At 41.7% G+C, this 15,451-nt stretch overlaps 1 protein-coding gene across 1 annotated transcript in view; it reads right to left on the bottom strand.

Moving 5' to 3' along the window:
* LOC150085414 (prolactin-releasing peptide receptor) overlaps nt 1-14,603 on the bottom strand; it is a 107,827-nt gene extending 93,224 nt beyond the window's left edge. Inside the window, exon 1 of the mRNA XM_090373214.1 lies at nt 14,489-14,603. The gene's annotated coding sequence lies outside the window, so the exon portion shown is untranslated. The remainder of the gene's footprint in view (nt 1-14,488) is intronic.
* Nucleotides 14,604-15,451: the final 848 nt, after the last annotated feature.

Genomic DNA, 15,451 nt, shown 5'->3' with positions numbered 1-15,451 from the left:
TTGTGGTGACCCTGAAACTTGGGACCACGTTATGTATACATGTCCTGAATATGAAGAATATCGCGTGACACACGAGTAAAATACAGCAAAACACACGAAACAAGAGTATCTCGTCCTCAAAGAGGAACACATCTATACTGCACTTACTGAGTGTGCAATCAGTATTCTAACATAGGCGTTCTATTCAGAGGCAACCTCTGTAATTTGACATCCATATAACTCGACAGCCAAATGCTGAAAAAAAAAAATCCAAAGTCATAGTATACACACTCCTCTATCTTCTGGACTCTTAACCTCGACCTTGGTGATGTGAGGTCACAGGCCTGTACGGATGACCTGATCCTGATCCTGATGGCGGACTTAAGGGCTCAATTAGAGATCTCTGCAAACCGAGCAAATCAGAAGGCCTCCCCAGATTCAAGAAACAATAATTAAACTTTCCACCGCACTTAAATATCTTTGTATTTTGCTGGATAAAAATCTGTCATTCACACTCCATCTTACATACCTCCGAAGCAAAACCAAAAAAAAAAATAATAAAATAATAAAATACTCTGCGCTAATAGCTAGAGTCACCCTCCGAGATTGGGGGCTTAAGAAGAGGACCCTAGCCCTCTTCTATAAGGCAGTCTTCTTACCAGCAATAACATACACATCAGGAGTCTGGTTTCACAAGGCAGTAACAGCAGTAAATAAAAGGAAGCTAGAGACTGTTCAACGTTCAATCCTACTGACAATCTCCAGAGCCTGCTGTGCTGTAAGCACTCACACTCTCCAAGTCTTCATGGGCGCTCTCTCCCTGGACCTGGAGATCGTCCGCTGTGGGTTGCTTTATCAACTGTCCAAAGGCAGAGCAATCACCTGCCTACAGTCGTAAATTTTAGAAAAAATGCCTTCTCACCCACCTACAACAGATTTAGCAAACCCGCTGGATGACCTCGATAAAAGGGAAGTCACCCGAAGGTTCATATTGGATAATCAACTAGCGGTTCCCAAAGGCCCAAACCTGTTTTCACCGGTGACTGCTGACATCATACCTACTCACGGGTCACGGCACATTAAGAGTAAAACTCTCCAGTTTCGGATTGAGTGACACTTCTCTCTGACACTGTGTACAAACCAAACTATTATTTTTGGGCCACCCGAATAAATAAATTCATCTGCCGTGCTGTGTCTTATGTCTGTTAATTGCGTGTGTTCTATGGTCGATTTGTCTGTTTTGCTGGACGAAAAACCCCAGTTTTTTGGGGGAAAGACTTTGCTATCTACGCCAGAGACCGACTAACTCAGCCATGAAGTGAAAAAACCCATTAGAGTTCCTCGAGTTAATCAATGGGTTTCGAACCCGTGCCTTTTCCACCCGGTGTTTGCAGAACGGTGACGATACCACTGTGCTACACCGGCGCAGAGCCGCCACTGTGGACATTCCATTTATTCACACACACAATTTTATGTAGATTCTCATAATATATAAACAGTACATTAATTTATGTAAAAGATTATACACATTATCAGATATATACACTGTGCTGTCACTTTATTAGATACACCTACCTAGTAGCGTGTTGAGCCTCCTTTAGCCTTCAAAACAGCCTAAATTCGTCTAGGCATGGACTGAACAAGATGCTGAAAACGTTGTGCAGGAATGGAGTACCATGCAGACATGAGTATATAACGCAGTTCCTTGAGATTCAACGGAGGTGTGGGCCTGCAGCGAACAGCCCTTTCCAGCTCATCCCAAAGACGATCAATAGGATTGAGAAACGGGAAACTGAGCGGGACACTGCAGCAAAGAAAAGTCATTGTCATGTTCCTGAAACCATTCCATAGTGATTTGGACTTTGTGCACCGGCGCATTATCCTGCTGGAAGTAACCATTTAACTCAGGATAAACATGAATGGATGCACTTGGTCATCAACGATGTGGCATTTAGACGTGAATCTATAGGTATCAATGGACCCAACGTGTGCCAAGAAAACATTCTCCACACCATAACACTGCCCCCACCACCTTGCACAGTAGTCGTCAGACATGACGGGTCCATGGATTCATGTTGTTTTCACCAAATTCTGAGCCTTCCATCAACGTGATGCACCAGGAACTTCGATTCGTCAGACCAAGCAACTGTTTTCCAATCCTCGATAGTCCAGTGCTGGTGTTGCTGTGCCCACAGGAAGGGTGCTCTCTTGTTCTTCATTGATAACAAAGGTACGCGATGTGACCTACCTGTTGTAGCCTATTCGCGACAAAGTGCGACTAGTGGTCCGTTGCGATATTTTGTTCTGAGAACCAAGGTTGTATTCTGACGTGATGTGCGACATTGTGGCCTGTCTGTTTGCTTGCAGAGTTCTAGTCATCCTCCTCTGACCTCTCTCATCAACAAGCGATTTTCTTCCACAGGAGTGTCGTTGAGAGGATATTTTCTGTTCGTTGCACCATTCTCGATACACCCTTGAAACTGTGGTGCGTGAAAAGTTTAGAACTGCCGTTTCAGAGATGCTTTGTCCAGCAATTCATGCACCTACTACCATGCCACGTTCGAAGTCCGTTAGATCACTCCTTTTCCCCGTTCTTGCTACGGTTTGTACGCTTAACTGATACTAGAAAGGTTGTTCTGCTGCATTTATATCCACAGCTGTGGTCATGTGACCTGCAACATTGTGGGACAAACCATTTGTGTGCACAGCAGGGTGTACCTAATAAAGTGACAGCACAGTGCATATATATCCATTCTATATAATAGTAATCAAGGTACTGTGTGTGTGTGTGTGTGTGTGTGTGTGTTTTCTTGTATCGAGGTGGCTCCTAGGCGTTAGTCCATCACCTTTGTACTCTGGTATGGTGCAGAAACTCTACATAACGGGCCTGAAAAAGTGTAAGTGTAAATATTAATGTGCGTTGTATTGTTTGTGTCAGGCCACGTTGCCACCAGCCAGGATGCAGTCAACACATGGGCAGCTGCTGTCTGGTGCCCATCCATAGCACCGGGCCTGGGTCAACTGTCATCCTGTACCGGTGTAATTACCACCGAAAATCTCGCACCCACCAGAGGTAGTGCAATAGCAGCGGGTGACTGCAATCCTGCTCCCAAGTTGCCCATACTTGGGAGCCAGCAAAAAAAAAAAAAAAAAAAAAAAAACTAATGGTTATATGCCACTGTGAACAGCTAGAGACATAGGAGTACCTCATGCACCACTGCCAACTACACGAAGACCTCCGCTGCCTCTTAATAACCAGAATACGTTTCTCGCCAATAAACCAAGAACAATATCTCTTGGAGAGCGAGGACAATTATAAAGCCTTAATGCAGTTCGCGCAGGATCTTTTTACTAGACGGACATACCCACAACCTTAGCAGGAATTTTCTACAAACCAACCACTCGTCATCCAGAATAAAGATCCTTAGATGCCTTTTTTTGGGATTATCTTCACTATTGACCCCATATTTCTGTCTCTCACCCCCACCAATCTTGTCTACCTTCCCTCTCTAGCTATCTCACGATTAGCGTTTCACCTTTTTCAAAATTACACAAGCCCCGCACTCAAAAAAATCTAACTCTACCCTTCATAACTTATCTCTTTCGACCTGACCCAATTTCTAGCGTTTCTCCCCTCCCGTCTGTTTTTTTTTTTAGGTCTTAGCCACCGAAATCTCAGGAAATTAGGTGGCAGGACCTGCCAGAGTGAATAGTAAATCTCTAAAATACTGGTGTATCTGGTCTGCCTCCACGAGGTAGAGTGTGGGCAATGGTGAGTCCCATTAGGGGCCCAACGGCTAAAAGGCCAGATGAAGAACGGTACAAAACATCGCCCACCACAATATCCATACACTTTTAAACCTCTGGCCTGTACATCGCTCTGTATCACACCACAATGTATAGTAATCGGAGATGGGGGAAGCCCCTGGTGCCGTCAGACCCTAAACACACTATACACTATCTACTGGACTCAACTCTGGCAGAAATTGCTCAAATGGATGCCAAACAAATGGACTAACCATCTACAATTAATTTCAAACACTCATTGATAACAAATGGATGCTCTGGATGCTCCAGGGTAGGATTTGCTGGTCCCAGTAGACTGCGAAAGTTGCATCTGTATACTGTCTGGTGGGTCAGGTGCTGCTGTCACCTGTCTCTCAGGCAATAGATGCCATTCTGGTGCTTCACTTTGTAGGACATCCTTGCCCTGCAAGCCTCCTATTTTCCTGGGCATGAGTGGACCTCTCAGCCCAGCGAAATCCAACCATTTACTTCTTCCCTACTTCCTTCCCACTTTTGCTTCCCCTCTTAAAATATATCCCTCGCCTTTTTTTTTTTAACTTGATCTCCGCCAGAAAGATCAGGCAACCCTGGCAGAGACTAGCCACAGAACAATGGACTGCCTGGCTCACTTCCCTATGGTGGTTGCGGGAGACGTCGAGTCCCACTAGGATTCTGCTGCCAAATAGCCAGAAGAACAACACACTATATTACACAAACCACACGTTTCTAGCATTTACAGAGTTCTGTTTACCTCACAAGGGTTTTAATGCCGCAGTTCTGGGAAAGACACCGGTGGCGCCTTACTCCAACACTGTGCCACTCACTATGATGGACTATCTTCAGCAATTAATCTGCAACAGTCAACATGGCTTTCCTGGTTGCTCAACTACCACTAATCTTCTCACTATCTGGCAGCAGGTTTTAAATACCGTCGATACAGGTGGACAGGTTGATGTTATCTACGTCTTTACCAAGGCATTTGACAGTGTTCCACAATATAATCTCGGTAAAAACTAAGCACGTATGGAATACTATTCCCTCTACTATCCTGTTTGATGAGCTATAACTCCTATCGCAAACTGTATAATCATTAGAGAGAAAATCTTAAATTCTTCCCATCTAAAGGAGTTCCACAAGGATCAGCTCTTGGGCCTCTGTCATTCACGATTTGATTTTTGTCAATAACCTACAGCACTTGTTCTCGTGGGTAGCACAGTTGGTAGAATCACCGTTCTCCCCACATCGGGTGGGAAAGACCTGCGTTCGAGTCTCGTCGATGGCGTGAGGAAGTTTTTATGGGCTTCTTTCACAACATGGCTGAATTAGTTAGTCTCAGGCGAGAGTACATTGGTTTTTTTTTTTTTTCCAGCAAACAGAAAATATACCACAGAACAAACGCAATTTACAGAATGTACACGGTGCAATATCGCCTTGGTTGGTGATGCTCCTAAAAATCCGAATACAACATCAATTGCAGCACTCTGTAGAAAGAGGTAGTATCAAAATAATGTTTGCTGACAATGCGAAACTTTACTCAACTATCAACATTAAATCAACACATATAACCTTCAGGCTGCCATAAATTCTTTCGCTGATTGGGTTGCTTTAAATGGTCTTGACGTCAACCCTCAGAAGCGTTGTTCGCTTACGTTTGCAGAATCAAGAAGTGCTAAGTACTCCTTGATTCTTAGAAAACCAATACTCCAATGGAATTTCTGTTCCCAGAGTTTCCGATGGTAAAAATCCAGGAGTTACATTTACGTCAGGATGCGATTTCGACAAAAATATCCGGAACCTGTTCAATCAAACAAAACAAACTGGCTTCAACAAACGTCACACATACAGGTTCAAAGATCCTCGGTTCTCTGTGCTTCTATTTAAAGAAACTGTTCTTCCCATATTGGAATATGCTGCTCCGATATGGAACCATCACTCTAAAATCTGGATACAGCAAATATAAGCATTGCAAATGAAAGTCATACACTATCTTTCTAGACGAAACCCTATGTTTTATGAGCGAATTTTCTGTCCAAATCTGCATTCCTACTCCAAATTGAAATCTGTGGACTTCATTAGGAACTGTCCTGGACTTTATAATGCTACATCACATTTTCTCAGAAGTAAAGTTACCTTCTAGATCTTCTATGCCATCTCAACTTTCATGCACTGGCCCCCGCTACAAGACAAAAAATGACCTTCTACATCAGAAGATCAAGATTTCCAAGAATCTCTTTCTAGAAAAGAAACAATGGCAATTATAAACCTGCACGACATTGATCTTTCTCTGGACAGGAAAGTCTTTCACAAGGCTATCGGGTTGTTTGATTGGTTATGTTATTGTAGTAGGGTTTTTAGGAGCACCAAGGCCATATGGCTCCGTCTATACCGTCTGTAAATTATGTTTGTTCCATGGTAGAGTTTGTTTGCTGGAAGCAAAACCAGAGTTTCCGGGAGAAAAATCACGCTACCCTCGCCGCCTGAAACCGAATAATGGGCTGTTATCAGCCACATGGTGATAACAGCCCATAATTCCTTGCGTCATCGACGGGACTTGAACTCAGGTCTCTTCCAGCTGGTGAGGAGGAGAATGACGAATCTACCAACTGCGCTACTCACATGGGTAATTGGTTATGCGTGATATTTATGACATATGATTATTATTAGCCATGCGTGAGGTTTATGCTGCACCAGCCAAAAATAAAATTTCTGAATTACTCCGAGAGAGAGAGAGAGAGAGAGAAGTAGAAGGGAATCATCAAGAAAGAGAAGAATGATGATATCCAGCTCAGGACCTTTGGTGTACCAAGCCCATACTCACCAGATGTGAGCCCCTGGGGTTGATGGAGGATAATAGGAAAGCATATTCTTTTGTAGTCTTGGATTGATCTATTTCGTGATAAAACTGTAACATCATTATACGATGTATTTTTTATTGCATTACTTACGTTTAAACTCCATTTATTTACAACTTAATGTAACAGTTTATGATTATATACTGTATACGGCTCTGCTGTACACTAACTGGGCACATACCTGTAGTGTATATTAGATTTAATATTAATAATAATTAAAAGCAGACGTTTCCGAGCACACCATGTATAGAACGCTCTTGTGGATAGAGCTACGGAATACGTGACCTGTTCATGTGACCGTGTTGACCGACCGTTATCGATAATTCCGCTTGCAGCGATCAAGGAGCGTCGTTTCTGGTCAGTGGACGACTGGAAACGAGTCGCCTGATCTGATGAATCAAGGTTCGAACTACATCATGCCGATGGACGGGTCTGTATTCAACAACGAGCAGATGAACAGCTGTAATCAGACTGTGCGGTTGGATGAAAACAGGTCGGCGTCAATGGAATCATGAATTGAGGGATGTTTTCATGGATATCACTGGGTCCCCCCATTAAAATTGAAATCGCTCACCGCCAAATACTTCGACATTGTTTTGTCCTACATGGTGACCGTGTATCCAGATGGCACTGGACTCTTTGAACAAGACAACGCTCGTACTACAGGGCCCGTACTGTGCAAGAATGGTTCGAGGATCAAGAATTTCGTGTGCTGCCCTGGCCATCAAATTCCCCAACAATCCATCGAACATTTGTGGAATGTGGTGGAACGCACCATTCGCCAATCCATGCCAGTGCCTCGCTCCGTTCGAACTCTGGGACGTCCCTGTTATTGGTTTTTAGGAGCTTTAGCGACTAAGGCCATATTGGTCCGTGTATATTGTCTGTAAATCGCGTGTACTCTGTTGTTGATTTTCTGTTTGCTGGACAAAAAACCCGAGTTTTCGGAAGAAAAACCCATGCTATCCTCGCCTGAGACAGTAACTCAGCCACGTTGTGAAAAAAGCCCATAAAAATTCTTTTCGTCATCGACGGGATTCGAACTCAGGTCTTTCCCGCCCGGTGTGGGGAGGACAGCGATCCTACCAACTGCTCTACCCACGAGGGCCGTATATGAATCATCGCTGACACGCATTCTAGTAGGAGCGACATTTAAATCCTGTATACAGCAGATAGTCAGATCACTGAGACGAAAACTTCCATCTAAAGTTCTGCTTAATGTGTGTAAAAATGGAAGAGCCAAGGATCCGAATACTCACTTAGCACCAAGTTGAGCAGAACCTGTTTCAGAAAGACAAACTACACAGGTGGGCTCCTGTACCAGGGCATGCGTTCCAATCTAAAAAAAAAAAGGGGGGACCTTCATCCTCCAAAACAAGAAAGTCAACCACAGACCACATGCAATTTGCAGACACAGTATAACGACTCCTTATGGCCTTAGTTACCTCAAAACAAACTCTTCATTGGGGTGCAGACCATCAATAAAAACAATACCCAAGACACGGAGAAACTGAAATTTTAATTGAAACAAGTTACTTATTAGCCGTTTTTTTTCTGATGTCTGATGGAACCTTTCTGGATTGTAATAACCACAGGTTTGAAGCAAAGTGGCTCACCTTAAATAGCACACAGTACAAGGACTACACGTCATCAGTGATTCTAGCTATATTCTGTTTAGAAAATTCATTTTGAATCCCATTAAAATTTTTACGTGGGCTTAAATTTTGGATCACTTTAAAGACATCGGTGGATAACACCAAACTGCTTAAACTTCGGCAAACTAGTTTACGTTTATGACGTATAGAAGAACGTTGCCTGGCAACAGCAAAGCTGGATACCACCAGCGGATCGGAAAGATAACATCTGGTTTGTTCAAAACACGAATCATCTATACGAAATTTTACTCAGGTGGCTCGCAGCTATCGGATAACCGCCTTTGTAATTTGGTTTAAGATTTAATTTCCTCCAGTGGACATTAAAAGGAAAACTTTGAAAACAGATCTCTTAAGGGACTGCACGTAAATTTCCCTTTCTGGAAAGACGCAAATGAAAATTTGAAGGCAAGCAAACTTCGCTACATGAAGTGGTTTTTCTGCCAATGATAGGCAGCTTGTTATGAATTCACTGAGTGTGTAATGGAGATTGATTTCATTTCAATTTCGCAACCGAATCCCCAGAGTTATTCCAAAACTACTTCGTTAACGTAACTTTTACTTTACTTGGGGTTGTCATACAAGATATTTCGAAATGATTGGTGCTCAAAGATCATCGAGACCACTGCTATTGAGGTAAATTTATTATCGAAGGAACACACGATGTACGAGGAAAATGTATCATTTGAGAACTGGTCTGGTTAACAAATAAGAAAATCGTTATTATGGAAGAAGGTTCAGAGAAATATTCTGACTTTGATATAATAAAGAAACCATGAGATATATTTCTTCAAAACAAAATTTCTTTTAAATTTCTTCCGGATATCAACTAAAACAGTAATTCATCTGGAACGAATAATGAGTTAAAGTACAAGACAAATTTAATCAGCCTATGTACGCTATATATGTAAAAGTATCCGAACACGTGCTTGTTTCAAAGAACCTTTTATCTGTCAGTCGAATGACTTCACATTTCTTAACGATCCATACCGGCCAACGCAGTGGGATCCGAGTCTTAATAAAGTGTAAGAAAACCCACTACTGCAAAACACCGAAATCTGTCAGCAAGGATTATTGATAGTTCTGGTCTTGAATGGAAATAGTCAAATTCACGAAGTTAGACTACTGAGCTTCGAAGACTCACCTTGATCAACAACCAGGATCCATGCAGTTTAAGCTGATGCATTAAACGCCAGAAGACTACGCAATAAACTTCCAATTCTTGATCAAGCATCAATATGAATTGGTCAGAATCCTAACAAGCAGAATCTGTAAGTGTCATGGCGCAGAGTTGAAAACAGATTCCCACATGCGGATTCAATGCTGAAGGATGCATACGAGAATGTCGACGCTTGAACAATCTGTTGTGGTTCATGTTCCACAGCTGTGAGTACTTAGATAAAGGAATGTGAGGTCATAGGTTACATGGGCGATAGACCGCATAAAGGTTGTTGTTGTTGGGTTGTAGGGGCATTAGTGACTAAGGCCATATTACTCCTTATATGCTGTGTTCTGTGGTCGATCCTGTTTGCTGGATGAAAAACATGACTTTCCGGGAGAAGAAACCATGCTACCCTCGCTGAGACAGACTAAATCAGCAACTTTGTGAAAAAGGTCCATGAAAATTCCTTACGTCATCGACGCGACTTGAACTCGGGTATTTTCCACCCAGTGTGGGGAGGACGACGATTCCACCAACTGTGCTACCCACGAGGGCCCGCATAAAGGACGACCTTTTATTCACTAATTATTACAAACATTCTTTAGCGTAAATACCCCTACAGTAACGCTGAAAGAGAAATGGAAGTTGTTTGAACGAGAAATTTATATTTAGAAAATGTAAATTCATAAATTTTTGCTGAAATCAGCATTTCTATTAATTCGACCTCAATCTATAAGTCATCCACCGATCCGTCGTTGATTTAAATGGACTTAAAGCTTTCTTTTTCTTTACAACTCCTTCGAGATTTTTCTTTCCCAATGTATTACTTTGTGCCTTGTCAGCGATCAGTTCCCAGCCATCAACAGCAGTCTTTGTAATGAACCAAGACGATATAAAATAGCGCGCTTCATTTGCTTGGTAATATTGACCTAGTGAAGGTCTTTTTTTGTGCTTCGTTCCTTTCCCTTCACTTTTTTCTTCTTCTCATCCTTAATGACTTCTTTTTTTAGGAAAGCTATGTTCACGTTCTCTGTTAAGCAGTCTCTTACATTCTCAAATGACAGACTTGACTGACGCTTAAAAAAAATAACACAGTGATTTGCGACAGGAGCGACATCTACAGACTTGAATGTCAAGGGATAATAAACAGAGTTGATTCGAGTATAAATAATTACAAAAATAAGGAACGTTCTCTTTTTAAGAGACAGAGCCGAGTCATGCAAATGATATAGCAGCGATTCGAAATCAGCTCGAAGTATTTGCTCCAATTTATTGAAACTCTTGGGGAACAGTCCTTCCCCTAGAGCCTCTGTATTTAATGAGGGACTTTGGTTTTTGGTTTGGTGTTTATGGCGCATGAGCGGTTAAGGCTATAATGCAGCAAGTCCAAAATCAGGGAACATCACAAGGCAATAGTATCCGCACAATACGGAGAACCCTTCAAACAATGTACTAAGGAAGTAGAATTCACGGAACCACTGATCTTGGATACCAACAAGAGAACCGGAGGCAAGGCACGTGGTATTCTGTTATCCTTCTGCACCCACCCACACACACACACACACCAGAAAATTCATTTCATCCGTTAGAAAATCGTCTAGAAGAGCAGAGCATGAAACAGATCAAACAAAGAGAAAATAAGGGCAAGGATTGGTTCAATCACTACCGGGATGAACATCGAAGACTACACCGCCAGTCAGAAAAAGTGGGTTGCTTTCAGATCTAAAACCTGGTATTAATTTCTGCTAAACCGAACGTAGGAGATTATGAAAAAGGGTCTGCAGAATCTACTGCTCAGGAGGAAATATCCAAAAGATGCTCTGAAACTGACGTAGTCGGAAATAGGGATTATGATGTCCCGAAACCAAATTCACCTTACAGACATGTTAGAAAGTGGATGGAATCGCTTTTCATCAAACAAAATGCAAGCGACCTCAACATTTAGAGGTCGTGAAATAAAATAACTCAGAATACAAGTTTTAAATAACAAATTAACAGTCGCTTTTTACTGACCATAAAGTCAATCATACAGATGTCGTAAAAGGCTTAGAGGATATGTAAGTAACGCTAAGACCGTTGACACCGAAGCTAGTGAAATGGACTACCATTCCATCTTGGAAGGCCATTCCTTTGATCTGACTCGCTTCAACACTTAGGGTTCTGTGAGATGGACTATCTGAACAAGATCCGTGCCGTTATCTGCACTATGTCCCCGACTCGTCACGCTCTGATTCGCACGCTTCTCTTTCTTGAGGATGCCTCTATGGATGATTTCCACCTCTTGTTGGCCTTTCATTACGGCGATTCAGGTCTTAATCCTCGCTTTCGCTCTCAATATTCACGCTAGTTGCATGCAATTCAACAAATGGCTGCCCTTTTCAGGGTGACCAAAACAAAAGCGAGCGTTATTTGTTGGGAACTGAGCATGTCCAATAGCTCCAAGACGAAATAGAAAAGCAGACAGCATTTAAACATGTAGTTAAAGCCACTAATATTTAGTTGGATTGGCTAGTTCTCATCCGCCATATCAAGTAGCGCTTTTCTAATATAACGAATAGAAGATAATTCAGTCGTCCTCCTAATAGGAAATTCATGTGGTGGTAGGTGACATGCTCCGAGATCAAGGAGAAGCAAGCAACTTTTTTTTACATTTCAGCAAATCACTTTGCTAGCCTGCCATTCCAGAAAAATGCTTAACGGTTTCTCTTCTTTCATTGCAGTTACGGCAAGATTTCAGCGCACCCCTTAAGTTTGGGCGTTACTGCGTTGAGTAGAATGCGCCCGTATGCCATCCTTAAAGCGGAATCCTTAGATCTATAGCCAGGAGTTTTCTGTACTTTCAACAATTCATGCATGGACCCAGATACCTAGTAGCTCAGCTACTAGTTTACTTTTTCTCAGCTAATGAACTGTATACGAACAAAGATATTTTCGTTCCTCCAGCTCCTAAAATACATTCTGAATCCGTTTGCCTTCAGAGTCAGGAAGAGTCTAAACATTACACTATACAGTAGGGAGGTAAGCTGCAGCTCGTCTCCTTTGATATTTTAAACCAGGAGAGTGATGTTCTCGTCTAGATGTCTTATGTAAAACTGTTTGGATGGCTACTCTCCACAGATCTTCTGCTAAAATTAATTGTATAGAGCAGCAGCCAGTCGAAAGTGGGAATGTTACATCCAGCTTCTTCTGCACCCATCGGTAGGTACCTTTTGGTGCTTATTTCCAAGAAGACCGTGGCCACACTACCGGATAAATTTAAAAATTAGGAACCTGTTGCAATTGGCATCAACAGATAATTAAAAGTACGATATTCAAATAAAAGTTGTCACGTGGTATGGTCAAGTTCCTTGGTATCAGATAAATAATTTACGCGTTCTGGGGGCCTCAGTCTATCTGGTCGTGAAAAAGACCTTTCTGATTTCCGATTAGGGAAGATCTTTTCGATTTTCAAAAAGGTGTATTTTTGGAGCACCTTTAGCAGGATTGGTGTAACGAAAGCAACCATCTTAAAATGTGTAATGCATGGAAGACAAAAAGAGAACTTAAAAGGGAAAAAGTGCGGCTAAAGGCCGAGCCCGTAGGAATTCAAAGCGAATTGTGCATCACAACGGAAGGCCCTACATGCAGCACTAAATGACTGAAAAGTGTGGCGTGAACCTCATGAAGCCATGCATCTAGACTGTCTCATGTCCACCACTCAAGCTGCTGGAGGTGGGTATGTTCTGTTGTACGGACTGGGTCCGCTCGTATCGTTAGAAGGTCGAGTTACCTCCAATGGATACCTTTCTGTCGTATCGGATCAACGTCGCATTGCAATGCTTCACCTGGACTGTGACGGATTCTTTCAGGATGATAACACTACTGTCCACTGTGTAAAAAGTGCACCTGAATGGTTCGAGGAACATTGCCAAGATTTTCAATACCCTGGCCGCCTAATTCTTCAGATCTTAATCCAATTTGAGAAATATCTAAGATATGTTTGACAGAGCACTTCCTGAAACACCTAAATGTAGTCCATGGCACGACGTGTATGCCTATAACTCAGGGAAAGATGCCTCTACTAGATATTGTGGCCAGTGAGTGTATATACGTGGCTAAATACATTATCATAAGCATCATTTGGTTTATGACTATGGGCCAGGCAAATAAGGAGGTCACATCGATTAACCATCACAAGTAAACAACTCGTAGAATATGCAAAGATTAAAAAGGTTAAGTCGTTTAAATTTAAAAAAAAATAATAATAATTTCGTACTCCTCATTAAAATTTAGGTTAAAAATATCTAAACGTTCCTTCACAAAAAGAGTCTCATTTTCGTTTACATACACATCCGAATAGTCAACAAATCTCGCTAATCCGAAATAGAAAAATTAATTACCTTTCCACTTTTCGACTAAACGGAATTGGAGATAGAAAAACAAATATGATAACTCCACCAAAGGAAAATCTAAATTAATTCTGACTATATTTTAGTTACAGCAACATCTACAACACCTATATAATCCAAATTGAGCTAAAATTATCGGATTATTAAAACATCGATGTTCTAAATTATGATATATCGTTTTATAGCAAATAAAAATTTCTTTGGAAGTTCCTAAGCAAAACACAGCTGCGAATAATGCAGAGCTCTGAATGATCACATCGTGTACACAAGCCGGAAGAGTCAGGAAATTTGTTAACTCCACTCGAAATAGCTTCCTGAGATAATGGATGGTGGTGCACGGATACAGAATCATATCCTGCAAACTTACTGTCCGGGATGCGTATCCGGCTGTTGGAGAAACTTCAAAATATGTAAAGCACCGAAGATTATTCCACATCTGGTTAATGCAATATCCAACCAACACGACTGGACACCTGTAAAAGAAACGCGTGAAAATTCTGGTTGCCAATACGTAAGAGATCAACAGTGCATCTCGTTATCTGTATGCCACGGTCCAAATGGGAGGGAATTATCCCATATGGCTTCTTAATCTTTTTTTTTTTTTTTTTTTTTTTACAGGCCACAGGTGAACGCACATGAAAACGTCTACTAGAATTGAACTTGACTTACCCGTCTGCCTACATCCTTTGGGAGTTGCTCTTTCGGAACTACAGTGCACTTCTGCTAGGTCTCCAACTCTCACTTTCCAAAGGCCACATCTCTCTCTCGTGTTGGTTCGGTGAGGACTTAAAGGGAGGAACTGAGAGCCAGCGGAGCAGTGTTTGCTCTTAAATCACCACACCCTTTAGCGAGTCAGCCACACGCCGAACAGGGATGTCTTCCTCGTCTCATAGCAACCAACAACCATGTGACTGAAAAGTTCAGCGATCGATGGATGGGTGCGTGAGCGAGTAAACCGTCTCCAAAGCGATGCCCGATGGTTTCTTTAGCACCGCCTTTAAGTCTTAAGTAGTACATGGCAGTGACAATACCCAATAACAACAAAACTGGACGATTTCGTGAACTCTTATTTAAAATGAATTCGTACTTCATCATCATCGTCATTATCCTATTAATTACTTATCATTAATTCAGTCATGGATGTTTTTCAACACTCGCAAAGAAACACACACAACACTTTCAACACACACAAAGAAATGAAAATTATAAGGAGGTCGCAGTAATTCACAGTGGCAATCAAATAACTTTAATCGCTTAAGGACCAGAAGTGCCAAAACTGCAACCAGATTCGTATGACAGTCATTTCTATTCGAAATTTTATCTCTGATTGGAAATGTTTTGTGAAAGATCGTATGGGAAAAATAAAAGTAACATAAAATAGTTGAAAAATGGCTAAAAATTCATATTAATATCTTAATTTTAATAAGAAAAACTATATTTGTATCTTAACATGTTTCTTATGCTACTTTATAATAGAAAATCGCTTTAGTGGGTACCTCGGCATTGTTTTTGGTTATCGGTAGTTGAGCAGATTTGGAAGGGTTCAGGTGCAACCAAATTGTGGTTAGATAGTTTTCCAGTTTTCATTATCTGTGTAGAGGCCTGTTGGTTAATATCGAGGATCTGATCAGG

This window comes from Mastigoproctus giganteus, chromosome 5, assembly GCF_048544385.1.
Source record: "Mastigoproctus giganteus isolate SK-2022 chromosome 5, ASM4854438v1, whole genome shotgun sequence".
Taxonomy (NCBI): domain Eukaryota; kingdom Metazoa; phylum Arthropoda; class Arachnida; order Uropygi; family Thelyphonidae; genus Mastigoproctus; species Mastigoproctus giganteus.
Note: the sequence above shows the minus strand (reverse complement) of the source record. Positions and strands in the feature narration are given on the sequence as shown.